This window comes from Dendrobates tinctorius, unplaced genomic scaffold (genome assembly GCF_039654945.1).
Source record: "Dendrobates tinctorius isolate UK_male_01 unplaced genomic scaffold, ASM3965494v1 ptg000044l, whole genome shotgun sequence".
Taxonomy (NCBI): domain Eukaryota; kingdom Metazoa; phylum Chordata; class Amphibia; order Anura; family Dendrobatidae; genus Dendrobates; species Dendrobates tinctorius.
Genome location: NW_027361712.1, coordinates 30,424,011 through 30,438,992, shown reverse-complemented (window position 1 = coordinate 30,438,992; position 14,982 = coordinate 30,424,011). Strand labels below are relative to the sequence as shown.

General features: G+C 49.8%; 1 long non-coding RNA gene across 1 annotated transcript; it reads left to right on the top strand.

The window, feature by feature from the left end:
* The first annotated feature begins 212 nt into the window (after positions 1 to 212).
* Positions 213 to 992, top strand: LOC141089156 (uncharacterized). The gene is made up of 2 exons (XR_012232194.1): positions 213 to 274; positions 618 to 992. It is a non-coding gene; the product is annotated as an uncharacterized lncRNA (long non-coding RNA).
* The last annotated feature ends 13,990 nt before the right edge of the window (positions 993 to 14,982 follow it).

Here is a 14,982-nt window from a genome sequence, read left to right as displayed (position 1 = left end):
GACAAGTTCTACTAATACAAGTCAAAAATGCTACAGACCTTGTAAGAATAAATATAATAAGCTATAAGTATAATAAATTATATACTCATGGAATCATTGATCTAACCATTGTTTCATTTCAGCCTCACAGGAAGTGACAAAAAAACTGCATGAAAAAGCTTCACACAGGAAATAAAGAGCACCGAACTTTCTGTATTTGGGTCAATCTGTGCGAAGTGTTGGGGAAACCGTATACCTGCAATGAGTGCTCTCAGGTTCTTTCATTTTTTCATAGGTAGGTAAAAAAATGTTCTTTTGCACCCTGCAATCTAGCTAACCAATGTCCTGCCCTTTAACAAGCTTTGCCTGATGGCTAGAGAAAGATATTCCTTTCCTTCTAGAAGAGAGATAATGGGCATGATTCTCCTATGTAGTCTTGTCAATAATACACCATACTTTTTTGTTTTCCCTAAGCAGAGCCATTAATCCCCAAAGCTCTTTTCATCTGGTAACAATCCAAGCTTCTTTGTTTTACATGTTTGAAGAAGATTGTCATGTAGTCAAGATAGATTATTGCAAGACATGTTAGCTTAGTTTTCGTACTATCATAACTGATTATTTTAATTTTATATCTTCAGTTGTCACTATGACCCAATGCCAAGTGTTTCAGGATCATCAGATAAGGATAACAGAAGGACAAGAAGCCATAATCTCCTGCCATCAGAATGCTAGTGGTCATAACACCATGGTCTGGTACAAAAAAGGGCAGGATGGAAGGCTTGTACTTCTTTCCAGTGGGTATGATGGCGAAACTGATGCTGGAACATTCTTAATGTCAGTAATTTCCAAGGAGAGGTCAACATACCTGAAGAAGGCTCATGTTTTGCTTGACGACACTGCTGAATACTACTGTGCGTTGAGAGACACAGTGGTCTCATCAGGTGTACCTACTGTACATTAAGTTTTATCATCTCTGTACATGCAATAATAAATGAAGGGAAAAAAAAAGCAATGCAGCACCGGGTTACTTGGAAATCTATAAACATATTTTAATTACTTGTGGAAACATTCCCATGACATTTTTTAATGCTTATACCTGTGTAAATGTATTTATACTCTAACAAAATGTGGTAATATGTGGACAGATCATCATCTCATCCGATTTCCACCACCGCTCCGTTCCTTTACTCAATCCCATGACTTCTATTCTGATTTGGCAGACCACACTGGAGTCTATGTGTGAATCAGAAGTAGTTTTTAAAAAGTAAAAAAGTAAGTCTATGGAGCAACAGAACATGGCTCTAAAGGCTTACATTGTACCCAGAGACTTCAGACTTACACATAGATCCCAGTGTGATCCAGCAAGTTGTAATAGAAGTCATGGGAATGAGAAAAGACCTGGAGTGGTGCTAGTAACCAGGGAAGATGGTGATCTGTGATTAAAGTACCACACTTAGGGTCCCGTTACACTAAACGACGCACCAGCGATCTCGACAACAATACGACCTGGTCAGGATCGCTGGTGCGTCGCTACATGATCGCTGGTGAGCTGTCAAACAGGCAGACTCATCAGCGATCAGGACCAGCGAGGATGCTGGTATCCAGGGTAAATAGCGGGTAACTTATTTTACCTTGGATACCAGCTCCCAGTGCGAGCATGCTGGTATCCAGGGTACACAGCGGGTAACTAAGTGCCGCTCGGCGCTTAGTTACCTGCTGTTTACCTTGGATACAAGCTCCCAGCGTCTGCTTACAGCGCTGGGAGCTTGCTGATCCTTGGTCTCCCACTACCACACGCAGCGATGCGTGCTGGCCAGCGGGAGACCAACGATCAAAAAATGGCTCAGGACATTCCTGCACTATCAGCGATACCCGGCGGGGGGGGGCTGGTCACTGATGCGTGTCACACACAGCGAGTTCGCTGTTGCATCACAAAATCGGTGACACAACAGCGATATCGCTAGCGATTTCGCTATGTGTGACGGGGCCTTTACAGTGCACTTCATATACATGTAACACCCCTTTAAGCCACTTCTGTGGGCAGGGTGTTTGGTAGTTCTCACCTTAATGTAGCACAGTGCCTCCACCCGAATCTTGCTGGGAGTTGTGGGATGCAGGAGGGTCTTCCTCTTCTGCCAGGGGTCGACTGGGGAAACCCCTGTACCTACTGTATACTCACAAGGAGACAAGGTTGAAAACTTAAACAGGTTTATTGCAGACTAAGGTAAATGGTAAGTATGGTAATGGGGATGGCAGGTAATTAATAAAACAAAGAGTATTCACGATTTACACATATAGAGAATCAGTTAAGGATTTGCAGTTAATTTGATAGGGATGACACTTCACTTTAAATAGCAACAAATACTCCTAGCTAAAACTGCTTAACTAGGATTGGCTGCAGCCTAAGAAAACAATACAGTTCACTGTTGGGGCCAGTTGCTGCAGATGATGGAGCTCTCGAACACTTTGTTGGTGCACATATCAAAAAAACTAAAAAAAAAAACCTCATTCACAGATAGTTCTATTATTGCTTTAAGTGTGTGAAAGTTTTTATATATGTATCACCAGTGGAGCCACAAGCCCCAACAAGCTACTGACTCTTTGAAGTAGCTGTTCTATAATCACACCGGTTTCCAGCCTGGAGCTTCAGGATTCACTCCCTTAGTAATGGGAGGCAGAATTCTCCTTCTTTCGGTGAAGCCAGGGGGAGGAGGGTATTCCCAGACCATCTGGTTATTCTGGGGTTCTGGTGCAATGGTACTGCTCACAGTCCTTCCACAGGGATTAGCAGAAGCATCAGCCTGCACTCTGGGCTCTGCTCCTGTGGTGTTCATGTCTCTGCCTAGTAATGGCTGACCGCCCTCTTCTCCACTGGCAGTGGCGTACCGTCTATAGCAGCAGACCACACAGCTGCTAAGGGGCCCGGACAGGTGAGGGGGCCCGGATGGGTGAGGGGGCCCTCGACGGCCACTGCAGTTTGGCAGCTGTGCTGTGCTGACATAGTACTATCTCCTTTAATTAAATGTAAGTGCCGGCCACCGGCCGCTGTATACCCCCTTGAAGCTCACCTTTCCTTGTTTCCTGGTCAGCAGTTGGCTGAAGTCTCTGGCTGGATTTGCATAAGAACGCCACTCCTCCTGGCAGCCAGAGAGCAGCACACATGCATTGCAGGAAGCAGGAAGCAGAAAGCAGAAAACATTCATGAGCCTCTCTCACTCAGGGAGAGGGTGGACACACACACAAGACGGTGAGCCCGGCTGGGGGTGGATTTATTTTGTTAAATGTGTCCCCTCACTGTGCTGGCAGCCTGGCACTTTGCACCTTAGGGAGGGGGGCCCGGCTGCACACACTGTGGAGGGTGGATGTGGCCCTGCATGCACTGCTGGTGTGTATGGATTCCTCTGTGCTTCTGTGGCTGGGCCTCTCCTGACATACTCTGTGCTGCAGTGGCTTCCTCTACTGGCATCCCTTGTGCTGCTGTGGCTGGCTCTCCTGACCTCCTCTGTGCTTTTGTGTCCGGCTCTCCTAATATCCTTTGTTTTGCTGTGGCTAGCTCTCCTGACATTCTCTGTGCTTTTGTGGCTGGCTTTCCTGACATCCTCTGTTCTGCTGTGGCAGGCTCTCAAGACATCCTCTGTGCTTCTGTGGCCGGGCCTCTCCTGGAATCCTTTGTGCTGCTGTGGCAGGCTCTCCTGACATCCTCTGCGATGCTTTGGTAGGCTCTCCTGACATCCTCTGTGCTGCTGTGGATGGCTCTCCTGATATCCTGTATGCCGCTGTGGCTGACTCTCCTGACATCCTCTGTGCTGCTGTGGCTGGTTCTCTTGACATCCTTTGTGCTTCTGTGGCTGGCTCTTTTGACATCCTCTGTGCTGCTGTGGTTGTCTCTCCTGACAGCCTCCGTTCTGCTGTGACTGGCTCTCCTGACATCCATTGTTCTGCTGTGGCTAGCTCTCCTGACATCCTCTGTGCTGCTGTAGCGGGCTCTCCTGACATCCTCTGTGCTGCTGTGGATATCTCTCCTGATATCCTGTATGCTGCTGTGGCTGGCTCTCTTGACATCCTCTGTGCCTTTGTAGCTGGCTTTCCTGACATCCTCCATTCTGCTGTGGCAGCTTCTCAAGACATCCTCTGTGCATCTGTGGCTGGCTCTCCTGACACCCTTTGTTCTGCTGTGGCTATGTGGCACCCCTGAGGCTCAGTCCCCACAGAGGTACTGCACCTCCTCCTGAGGTGTGGTATCCCACCATCCAGGTAAGGTGGAGACTCCTGACCACGCTCCAACACCTGCACCCCACACCACAAAGTAGTGTAGCAAAGCACCTTCAGCGGCTCCCTGCTTGGAGTATAGCAAAGCACCCATTGGTGGCTCCCTGCTTGGAACACGAAACGTGCTGGGAGGTGGGTGGAGTTAGCTTATATTACAAGCAGCGGGAAGAGTTTAGGACAACAGTCAGTCAGTTGGTTAGAGAGTTGGAGAGAAGAAGATCCCTGGATAGAGGGATAGATGGATGGAAGTGCTGCAGCAGATCCCAGTGACCTGGGTCTTCTGGCACGGGAAAGGAAGAGAGAGAGCAACATAGACTGAAAGCCTGATTCTCCATAGAAATAAAGACTAGTACGGAACGTGAGGAGTAAAAGGGAACAGGAGATGTGGGTTAGAAGAGAACCCTTCCTAGAAGTTACAAACGCAAGGCCGGGGCCCGGTCCCCGAGGTTGTATGGATACTAATGGTCCTGCAGCAGACACCGGAGGAATAGAAGTAGTGACCACTTTATTCCCACACAAGACTTGGGAGCACAACAGCAACTGGATAGTGAGCCGGGACTTAGTAGCAAGACGTCCCCGAAGCAGGCTACAGCTGTCTGCCGTACAAGTAGAGTTCATAAGAACATCGGACAGGAGGAATTCCAGTGTAACTCAGTACTAGGAGTACTTCATTTAAAGGAGCTATAAGAGGAGGCATTCAGAAAGGCACATGTTGGCGGAGTGTTGGAAAGGAGTATTCCATCTGGCCTGGAGGTTGACTGAGTCCCTGACCCGGAGGACACGGCACGGAGGCAGGCACCTGTTTGTACAACAGACTGTGAGTAAAGCTTTGGAACTACATGCCCTGGTGTCCTCCACTTATTCCGGCGCCAACCTGCCCAGCACTGCTACATCCCTTGCGCCTGTCACTACACCATCTACATGTCACTTCACCTACTCTGCCCTGGGACTACAGCCCTGCCTGTGGAGGGCTATAACATCACTGCTGCACCACACCATCTGTCCCAGAGGATCTGTCTGCAGCGTCGGCTTACATCTTCATTGCCGAACACCACAGGTGGTGTCACGGCTTACACATTGACACTGAACATTTACAATGGGCGCCCAGGGCCACGGGCCGGATTCCAGCTACCGTGACATCTCCCATTGAGGACCATCGGGCCCGGTACTGAGTACCCCACTGCCCTGGGTGTGAGGGCGTCCCATTTTTGGCGTCACGAACAGGATGACGAGACCCGATGCCATTGGGTTCTGTGTGCCTAAGACTTAAAACTTTTGGAAATGTGCAGAAGACCCAATTTAATAGACTGTGAAGTGAATGTTAAAAATGGCCGCTGGTGCAGTGAAGAAGGGCGTGGCAATATGGGTGGTCCTAAGAAAAGAGCGCGGACTGTCCTGGGCCTCCCCTGTCTGAACTTCTATGCGACTGCAACATGGCCCACCCCCCGAGGGGTTCGTTTACTGGCTTGGTATGGAGGAGTAGGAAAAAGATGCCGCCCTCAGAAGGAGGAGCGGAAGCCAGTGGCGGGAAAAGAGCAGAGACAGGAAGAAGAAGGAGAGAGAGAAGCCGCCATCATGGAGGGAGAAAGGAGGCCTGAAGAGGGAAGGGAGGTTGAGCTGAATCTCCCAGGCGCAGCAACTGAAGGCTCCCATCTGGCTTTCACAATGAACCGCCGGCAGCTGGAGGTGGAAATAGCCCAGCTGACAACCCGTCTGTGACTGAGGCAGGAGGCCTTATGGAAGTTGAGTGGGCAGCACGCCCAGGAGGGGTCTACAGCACCAGCACCCCCGGACCCGGTACTTTCACCGACAGTACCTGCCACCGCTGCACCGAACTATCCTCAGGCAGCGCAAGTTTATACTTCCACGCTGTCTATATGGCTGGTTGCGGCCTGTCCGGAAGAGTCACCGGAGACCCCGGGAGCTGAAGCCGTGCTCCCGCCTGGACCTGATGCGGCTGCGCAGGTCGCACTGGAGGCCCCTGCGGACGCGGAGCCACCATCTGCTCCACCACCGCCGCCACCTGGACGAGCCACTCCTGTGGACCCCCCTGCAGCTGCCCACCGTCTCAGGCCTGCACCGGAACACCGCCATGAGGCCCCAGGTACGTTTTCTGGCCCTGCACCTGGGAAGGCCCTGGGGTGTACGCCCATGGCAGCATCAGGACAGGTCGTGCTGGACCTTGTCTGGGACCAGGATGCTGAACCCTGGGGGGGAAACACCCGAACCCCCGGCAGTGGCACCCTTGTCCACGGTGGGAAGAGGCAGGTCATGGGAGGAGGAAGAGGAGGAAGAGCCTTATTATCAACAGACCCTCTGCCAACTGGCAGCGGAGCAGAGGGAGCAGCAGAGAATGGCGGTGCTATTTCCTGATCTGTACCGGAAGAAGGTCCGTGCTGGTCACTACGGTCCCCGGGACTCAGCTGGATGGGGACAGGTTCTTAAATGTGAACCATGAAAGAGGATTCGGGTTCATTGCAGACCCCAAAAGAATTAGTAACATTTTCTTTGACCAGCGGGACGTAGAATCACACCTGAGGAAGGGACACCCTGCTAGAGATCTGCAGTCAGGGGAGTACGTGACCTTCACCCGGCATGAGGGGTTAAGAGGATGGCATGCCATGAACATCTGCCGCATACCTGAAGAATTGCTGGCAACTTATAAAAAGGAGAAGGCGTATGTACCCCAAGCAGGAACACCCCCTGCAGTGGTGAAAACCCCTGCCAAAGTACCCCAGGCAGCAATCCACCCAGCTGCCACCACCTCGTCCTATGTCAATCCGTCTGCAGGAAGAAGATGTCAAGAAATTCTTCCGTGGAAGCAGCAGCCAAGAAAACCAGCTTCTAGTACCCCGGGAGGGGACCCCCAATAAAGAAATATTCCATTAACTCTGTTACCCAGGAGGGTATTTGCACCGTTGTGCCTTATTTGCTTATCATGGTTCTTTTTCTGTTTTCCAGTTTTATTGCCCAGTTGCATTGGCAGCATATTTTTCATAATTGAACTGTGGAGATCATGAACACTGAGTGATCCGGACTGTGTTTGTAAATAGTTTGCAACTCTTTAGGTGCCCTTTCTTGGTTTTAGATAGACCTTTTGAAGATAAAGACTATCTCACCTGGAGAATAGCTCCAATCAAAGGCACTGCAAGAGATCCCGGCTGGGAGCGGTGTCCAGCACTTACAAGAATTATTGAAGTTTTTGATGTGCAGTATTTGATAATGTGTCTTATGAAAGTATTAATAGATAGAAAACAGCTTTTATGAAGAATGTAGTTAGTCACAGTAACTTTTATAGGAAAGTTTTAATAAAGAGATGAGAAATGAGAATAAAGATTTGAAAGCTGCCCCTAACCCTCCCTGTATAGGGGGTGGCCTCACCTGGGCCGCTCGCCCTCGGGGGCTCTGGAGCCTTGACCCAGAGGGTCCACTTCCAGGTTGTTCCTACATCTCCACTCCGTAACCACGACCGTAACAATACTCCACTCCGCTTGTCAACATCACCCCTGAAAACAACTCTTAACAGCCCTGGGACTATTGCTCTACCTGTGGAGAGCCATTCTCAACTCAGCTGCGTCACACCAACAGTCTCAGGGGAACAACACCGCAGCGCTGGTCACCTCTGACCAGAATTCCACAGGTGGCGTCACGTATTCAACTATAAACTCTTTATTACCATCTCCTTTTATTACACAAATGTGGCGCCCCCAGGTGTATGGTCGCCACGGTGGCATTACATTCCTCCTAGGGAGTGTGATGCCATGCTTGGAAGCAATAAAGGGTCTCTCTATACAGGGGTGGGCAATTAATTTTGCCATGGGGCCGCATTAGAAATTGGGATGGTGTCACTAATATAATTAACTCAGTTGTACCCAATACTATATATGTATATAATATATAGTATACATATGCTATGAAGTCCCGGACTCCTCCGCAGGTCAGTCACAGGCAGTGGGGTGCCGCCCCTTGCCCAGGTCTGCTCTATCAGTTAAATACAACACACAGCACAGTTCCCACTCCAGGCCAGCAGAGGGAGCTCTGAACCAAAACTGGGGGAAGAGCTGCTCTCTAGGGGCCAGGAAGGGGAAGTTTAGTTCGTTCGTGTGAGGAGGGCGAAGTGTGTGGACAGGAGAAGAAGAGCTGGAGGATTGAGCAGAGATTAGGCTCACTTCTAGCGTAGCGCATGTTCCGGAGTCTGGTCTCTGAGGCTGTATGGATACTGATGGTCCTGCAGCAGATACTGGAGGAATAAGCAGCTGTAAATGCTCTGTTCCCAACTAAGACTTGGAGGCACAACAGCAACGTGTGAGCCAGGAGAAGGAAGCTACAGCTGTCTGCCATACGAGGGGGTTCTAAAAGAGAGCAAGCAAGGGGAACTCAGTGCTGCAAGTACCTCAGACAAGCGCTAGAATGGAGACTACACAACCCATCTGCATAGAGAGATTCCTAAGTTGCTTCCAGGCTGATCAACTCCTGCTCCATCTGTAATCTGGATCCTGGACTGCAGTTACAAAGCACAGTAAAGGTAATGGCAACTACACCCTGTTTTGTCATTGCCTTCTTCCTGCAACCCTTTCAGCACTGCTACATCTCTGTGCCTAACACTGCACCCTCTTCCTCAACACCTATTACCACTGCCCTGGGACTACAGCTCTACCTGTGGGGAACTATTACATCTTGCTGCCTTATACCATCTGTCCCAGAGGATCTGCCTGCAGCGTCGGCTTAACCCCTTCATTGCCGAGCACCACAGGTGGCGTCACATATCATCCATCTATAAACTTTAACCAGCCACGTTTTCCCCTTTTTTTGCATGGACGCCCAGGGCCACGGGCCGGGTCACCGCTACTGTGACACATCCCTCTGAGACACAGGCCCGGTACTGACTAACCCCACTGCTCTGGTGGGCAATCCATTTTGGCATCACAAACAGGATTTAAAAAGCCCGGTGTCCCCGGGTCCTGTGTGCCAGAGACTGTGTGTGTGCCATAGGCATATTGCGCCATTGCCGCCATTACCCCACCACTTGGTGCACGCGGGAAGCCAAAAGAACGGACCGTTGTGGGTGGAGCCTGCCAGAGAGCGCGAAAAGTGAGGTGCTGCGCAGGAAGAGACCAGCACGCGGGAAGTTAGGAGCAGAGGCCTGCAGTCCCGACGTCCCCCGATCATCCAGCCTGTGGAGCGGCGACCGGTAAGCCAGCGCAACACAGGGCCTAGCCAACGTTAACTAGGGGGGGAAAGAATGTCTGAGGCAAGGGAAGATGCCGCGGTGAACACCACCGCACCCCCCCACAGCGCCGCAAGATGCAGGGGCAAGCGCAGCTGTGGCTCCAATGGCACAGCAGAATTTAGCGGCCAGCACCGCCCCCAGAGCGCAGCAGGAACACCGCCCACCGCAGCAGTCCCCATAATGCCGCTGTCCATGTCCTATGTACCAGGAAGCAGCCTCTTTCTCTCCCAGCTCTGTGGGGGCTGATGCACAGACTCTGGATAATGATCCATCTACAGAACTGCGCCTTCAGGTCCAAGAGCTGAACAAAAGTATGGCTGCACTTGCCAAAACTGTGCAGTCCATGCAGATGTCCTCAAAGGAAAAGATCCAGCTGGCCTCCAGTCCAGAGGTTGTCCCGTGGCTACGGAAGAAGAGGATCCCGCCACTCCGAGGGAGAAACAACAATCGCTATGACCAGGACAGACGTCCCATCTGTCATCACTGCCACAAGGCAGGCCACATTGCAAGATTCTGTTATTTAAACAAGCAACCCCTGGGGCAGAGGGCCAACCCCCAGGAGTAGGACCACAAGGCCCAAAGAACTGGCGAGCCAATTATGTTGGAGTGCGACCGGTCCTCCCAGTGGTGATTGACACTGGACACTGACTCTCAGGTGACAACTATACCATATATCCTTTACAAGGGGTATTGTGCTGACTCTGAACTTACCCTTTGCCCAAGTGATGAACTGACAGTAGTTGCCGGCAATGGTCAGTCTTTGCCGCAAGTAGGATGTAAAGAGATTACCATTAAAGTGGGGCGAGTAGAGTTAAAATCTCAAGGTCTGATAGTTGTAGACATTGAGAATGTATCCCAATGATGACCCTAGGCACTAATGTGATTGAAAATTGTCTTGCCGAGGTTATTGTTTTGTTACATCAGGTAGCTGAGACTGCTGGTTCCAGTGAACAATGAGTCCTGCAGAAGGAGATCAAGGCACTGATGCAAAGACAGCAGGTAGAACTGTCTGGCGGAGAAATTGGCAGCGTCAGAGTGAGTGATTCTTTCCACATTGCGATACCCCCCAGATGTGAAATGTTAATTTGGTGTCGGGCAGCCATAGGCCTCAGAGGAAAAGATTACCAAGCATTGGTAGAGCCAGTGTACTCTGATAGCCAGCCCACTGTTCTGACAGTCAGAGGGGTAGTTGATGTCCACAAAGGGAGAGTACCTGTACGCCTCCTGAATTGTGGGGAAGAGGAGGCCACAATACCTCGGTATGCCACAGTTGCTAAGCTGTTTACTGTCAGTAACAACGCAATACAGGCAGCAGAGCCCTTGGTCTCATCCGACCAGGTGGAGGGCAATGGCTCTGTAAAGCAGCTGGAGGAGTGGTGTCAACAGCTGCAGGTGGGAACTGACTCCACCCCTTCATACCAAAAGAGTGGGGTTTACCGAGTGACTCAGGAGTATGAGCGGGTATTCAGTAAACACCCTCTAGACTTTGGGAAGGCAAAAGGGGTTCAACACCATATCCCCACTGGAGATCATCCACCCATTAAATAAAGGTACCGGCCTATACCCCCAGCACAATATCAATGTGCCAAAAGTATGTTGCGGGAAATGAAGGAGGCTGGGGTGATCAGAGACAGTTGTAGCCCCTGGGCAGCTCCAATAGTCTTTGTGAAAAAGAAAGATGGTACCATGAGAATGTGTGTTGATTACCGAAAAATTAACAGCATTACACATAAGGATGCCTACCCATTACCCAGAATTGAGGAGTCATTCGCCGCACTTAAAACTGCTAACAAGAGTTGAGCGACTTTTGTTTTTTTAGGGTCGAGTTTCGTTTCGTGAAACCCGACTTTTCCAAAAGTCGGGTCGAGCAAGATCGGCCGATTATAGGGAAAAGTCAGGGTCGTCCCGAAACACGAAACCCAATGTAAGTCAATGGGGAATAAAAGTCGGCAGTGAGAGGAGGACAGGAAACACACCTACAATGCCCATTTGAATGCCAAAAGCATCAATTCTTCTTACTTAAGCTTGTCAACCTTAATTAACTTCATAATACAAGTTACACACTGAAAAATGGGGGTTATTTGGCTAAAGTTGTGGGGGGGTAGGGCTGGCTCCAGGTTTTCATGTGCCCTGGGCGAAAGAGCGCCCCTTTAACACATACCACAGCTCATCATGCTCTGATACGGCAGCGAAATAGCGGTATAGTACAATGAAAAATACTTCACTTTTTACATCTCATGACGAGGCCCATCTATTTCTCCATACAGAATCATTGGTCCCATATAATGTTTGAAACAGTATATGATGAGCTCCACATAATGCTACAGTATATGTTGGTCCCCATGGTTGAAGCTCCACTGTCTTATGGGCCCAAATAATGCTCCAAACATAATGGGCCCCATTTCTAATGCTCTAGTGTATAATGGGGCCTGTAAATGCTGCTCCAGTGTCTGATGTCCACCTTTGGAATGTTCCAGTGTATGGTGGGCCCCATCTATCATTCTCCAGAGTATAGTGCTCCCCAAAAATTGCTGTCCCAACATTGAAAACAATCAAATAAGTCTCCTCGCTAGGGAATCCCTGTACTAGTCTGGACTCCTCGTCGTCCCCATCTTCCATCTCACTGCACAGTATTTCAACCTTGCAAGTGCTGTGATCCTGAGCAAGCAGGGGGGGCCCACTCGTTGGCGACGGCACTGGCACAGGGCCCCTGATAGTACGGTGGTGTGTCTGATGGCGGGTGGGCCGAACCTGCACTTTCATCTGCAGCTTCCTCTTTGTCACCGTGTAAGATGGAACTGTATATGGGAAGGGTAATCTGAGTTTCATCAGGGTCAGATTCAGGCCGTGTAGCGTGCGAGGGGAATGTAGTGGTCTGGGTCAATGTACCAGCAGATTCATCGAGCAGTGGCTGGGCATCAGTGCACTTGTGTCGCTCCCAGGAGTACGGTCGCCACAGTGGCATTACCTTCCTCCTAGGGAGTGTGATGTCATGCTTGGGAGCAATGAAGGATCTCTCTAGCAGGTTAACTGATTGGGCGGCGTTATTCCCACGAGTCATGACCCTCCAAACAGCGTTCATGAAGGCAAAGTGTTTGTTTTACGTGGGCAGTATGGTTGCAAAGCTGAACCTTAAAGGAATGTCCAGAAGGGCACCACCAGGAGTGGAGCCTATGGTTAAATTCGACTCCACCTGGGAAACCTCAACCATGCCAGCTACAGAAAAGATGCACACATTGCAAGCTTAATTCCGTTAACGAACGAGACTCCGTCATGCCCCACGGTCCGAGTCCGGCTTACTAGAGGGACACGTGAGGCTCTGGCACATGAGATTGGCCAATAACTGGTGTGTCATGCCATTACATGTCCGTGGCTGCATGTGCGCTACACTGAAAAGGCCAGCATTTGTCGCTTAGGCCTCTTTCACACTTCCGTTTTTTACAATCAGTCACAATCCGCCAGGTTTTGAAAAAAAACGGATCCTCAAATTTTTTTTGAGGATCCGTTTTTTTTCCCATTGACTTGCATTAATGGCGGATTGTGACGGATTGCTGTCCGTTGCATCCGTTTTTTGTGAGGATCCGCCAAAAGTTGCTGTCCGTCACCATCCTCAAAAATTTCAAAACGGAGCTTGTAACGTTTTTTTCTCTGGCGGATCCTGCAAACACTGATTTAACCCGAATTTCTTTCTGGGTGCCGGACAAAAAATAAATTCTCTCTCTCTCTCTCTCTCTCTCTCTCTCTCTCTCTCTCTCTCTCTCTCTCTCTCTCTCTCTCCCCGGCCAGCGATTCCTTTAAATTTCTGCATTTTCAGGATCCGTCTGAAAACGGATCCTGTGCCATCCGTTCACATCAGTTGAGAACGGATCCGCTTGTCCGCCTTTTTGGCGGATTATAACTGATGCAAAAAACTGAAGTGTGAAAGAGGCCTTACAGGTGCAGATAACCCGCTGAACAACGTTAGTGATGGGGATCACTGATTACAATTATTACCCGCGAACGATGATTTCCCAGTAAGTGCAGGTCAACCGCAGTTCCGGAATTAGGCCTAACCGTCATTCCTGAAAAAATGAAAAACTTACGTGTGCAAACCACAGGTGCTGTAGCTTGCTTAACAGCTCGCCAGCCGTTCTCACGCCCAGTATGGATTACACGTGATTGCACAAAGGTGAGAAAGGGTACCGTATCCCCGGATAACATGTATGGATAGCGTACACATTCAAAATATATGTCAATACATCAGGAGGCAGGCTCAGACGGTGTTAGGCCCAGTATGGCTTGCACGTGATTGCACAAAGGTGAGAAAGGGTACCGTATTCCCGGATAACATGTATGGATAGCGTACACATTCAAAATATATGTCTATACATCAGGAGGCAGGCTCAGACTGTGTTAGGCCCAGTATGGATTGCACGTGATTGCACAAAGGTGAGAAAGGGTACCGTATCCCCGGATAACATGTATGGATAGCGTACACATTCAAAATATATGTCTATACATCAGGAGGCAGGCTCAGACGGTGTTAGGCCCAGTATGGATTGCACGTAATTGCACAAAGGTGAGAAAGGGTACCGTATCCCCGGATAACATGTATGGAGAGCGTACACATTCAAAATATATGTCAATACATCAGGAGGCAGGCTCAGACGGTGTTAGGCCCAGTATGGCTTGCACGTGATTGCACAAAGGTGAGAAAGGGTACCGTATTCCCGGATAACATGTATGGATAGCGTACACATTCAAAATATATGTCTATACATCAGGAGGCAGGCTCAGACGGTGTTAGGCCCAGTATGGCTTGCACGTGATTGCACAAAGGTGAGAAAGGGTACCGTATCCCCGGATAACATGTATGGATAGCGTACACATTCAAAATATATGTCTATACATCAGGAGGCAGGCTCAGACGGTGTTAGGCCCAGTATGGCTTGCACGTGATTGCACAAAGGTTAGAAAGGGTACCGTATCCCCGGAAAACATGTATGGATAGCGTACACATTCAAAATATATGTCTATACATCAGGAGGCAGGCTCAGACTGTGTTAGGCCCAGTATGGATTGCACGTGATTGCACAAAGGTGAGAAAGGGTACCGTATCCCCGGATAACATGTATGGATAGCGTACACATTCAAAATATATGTCTATACATCAGGAGGCAGGCTCAGACGGTGTTAGGCCCAGTATGGATTGCACGTGATTGCACAAAGGTGAGAAAGGGTACCGTATCCCCGGATAACATGTATGGATAGCGTACACATTCAAAATATATGTCTATACATCAGGAGGCAGGCTCAGACGGTGTCAGGCACAGTATGGATTTGACGGCCCAGACTACACAGCGGAGGAGCAGGGAGAGGTAAAGATTGCAAATGCTGGGGCCCTGCCCAAGCAAGGGGGGCCCACTCGTGGGCGTCGGTACTGGCACTGGGCCCCTCATAGTACGGCGGTGTGTCTGATGGCGGGTGTGCACCACCACCGTCAGAGACACTTGATTGCACTATGA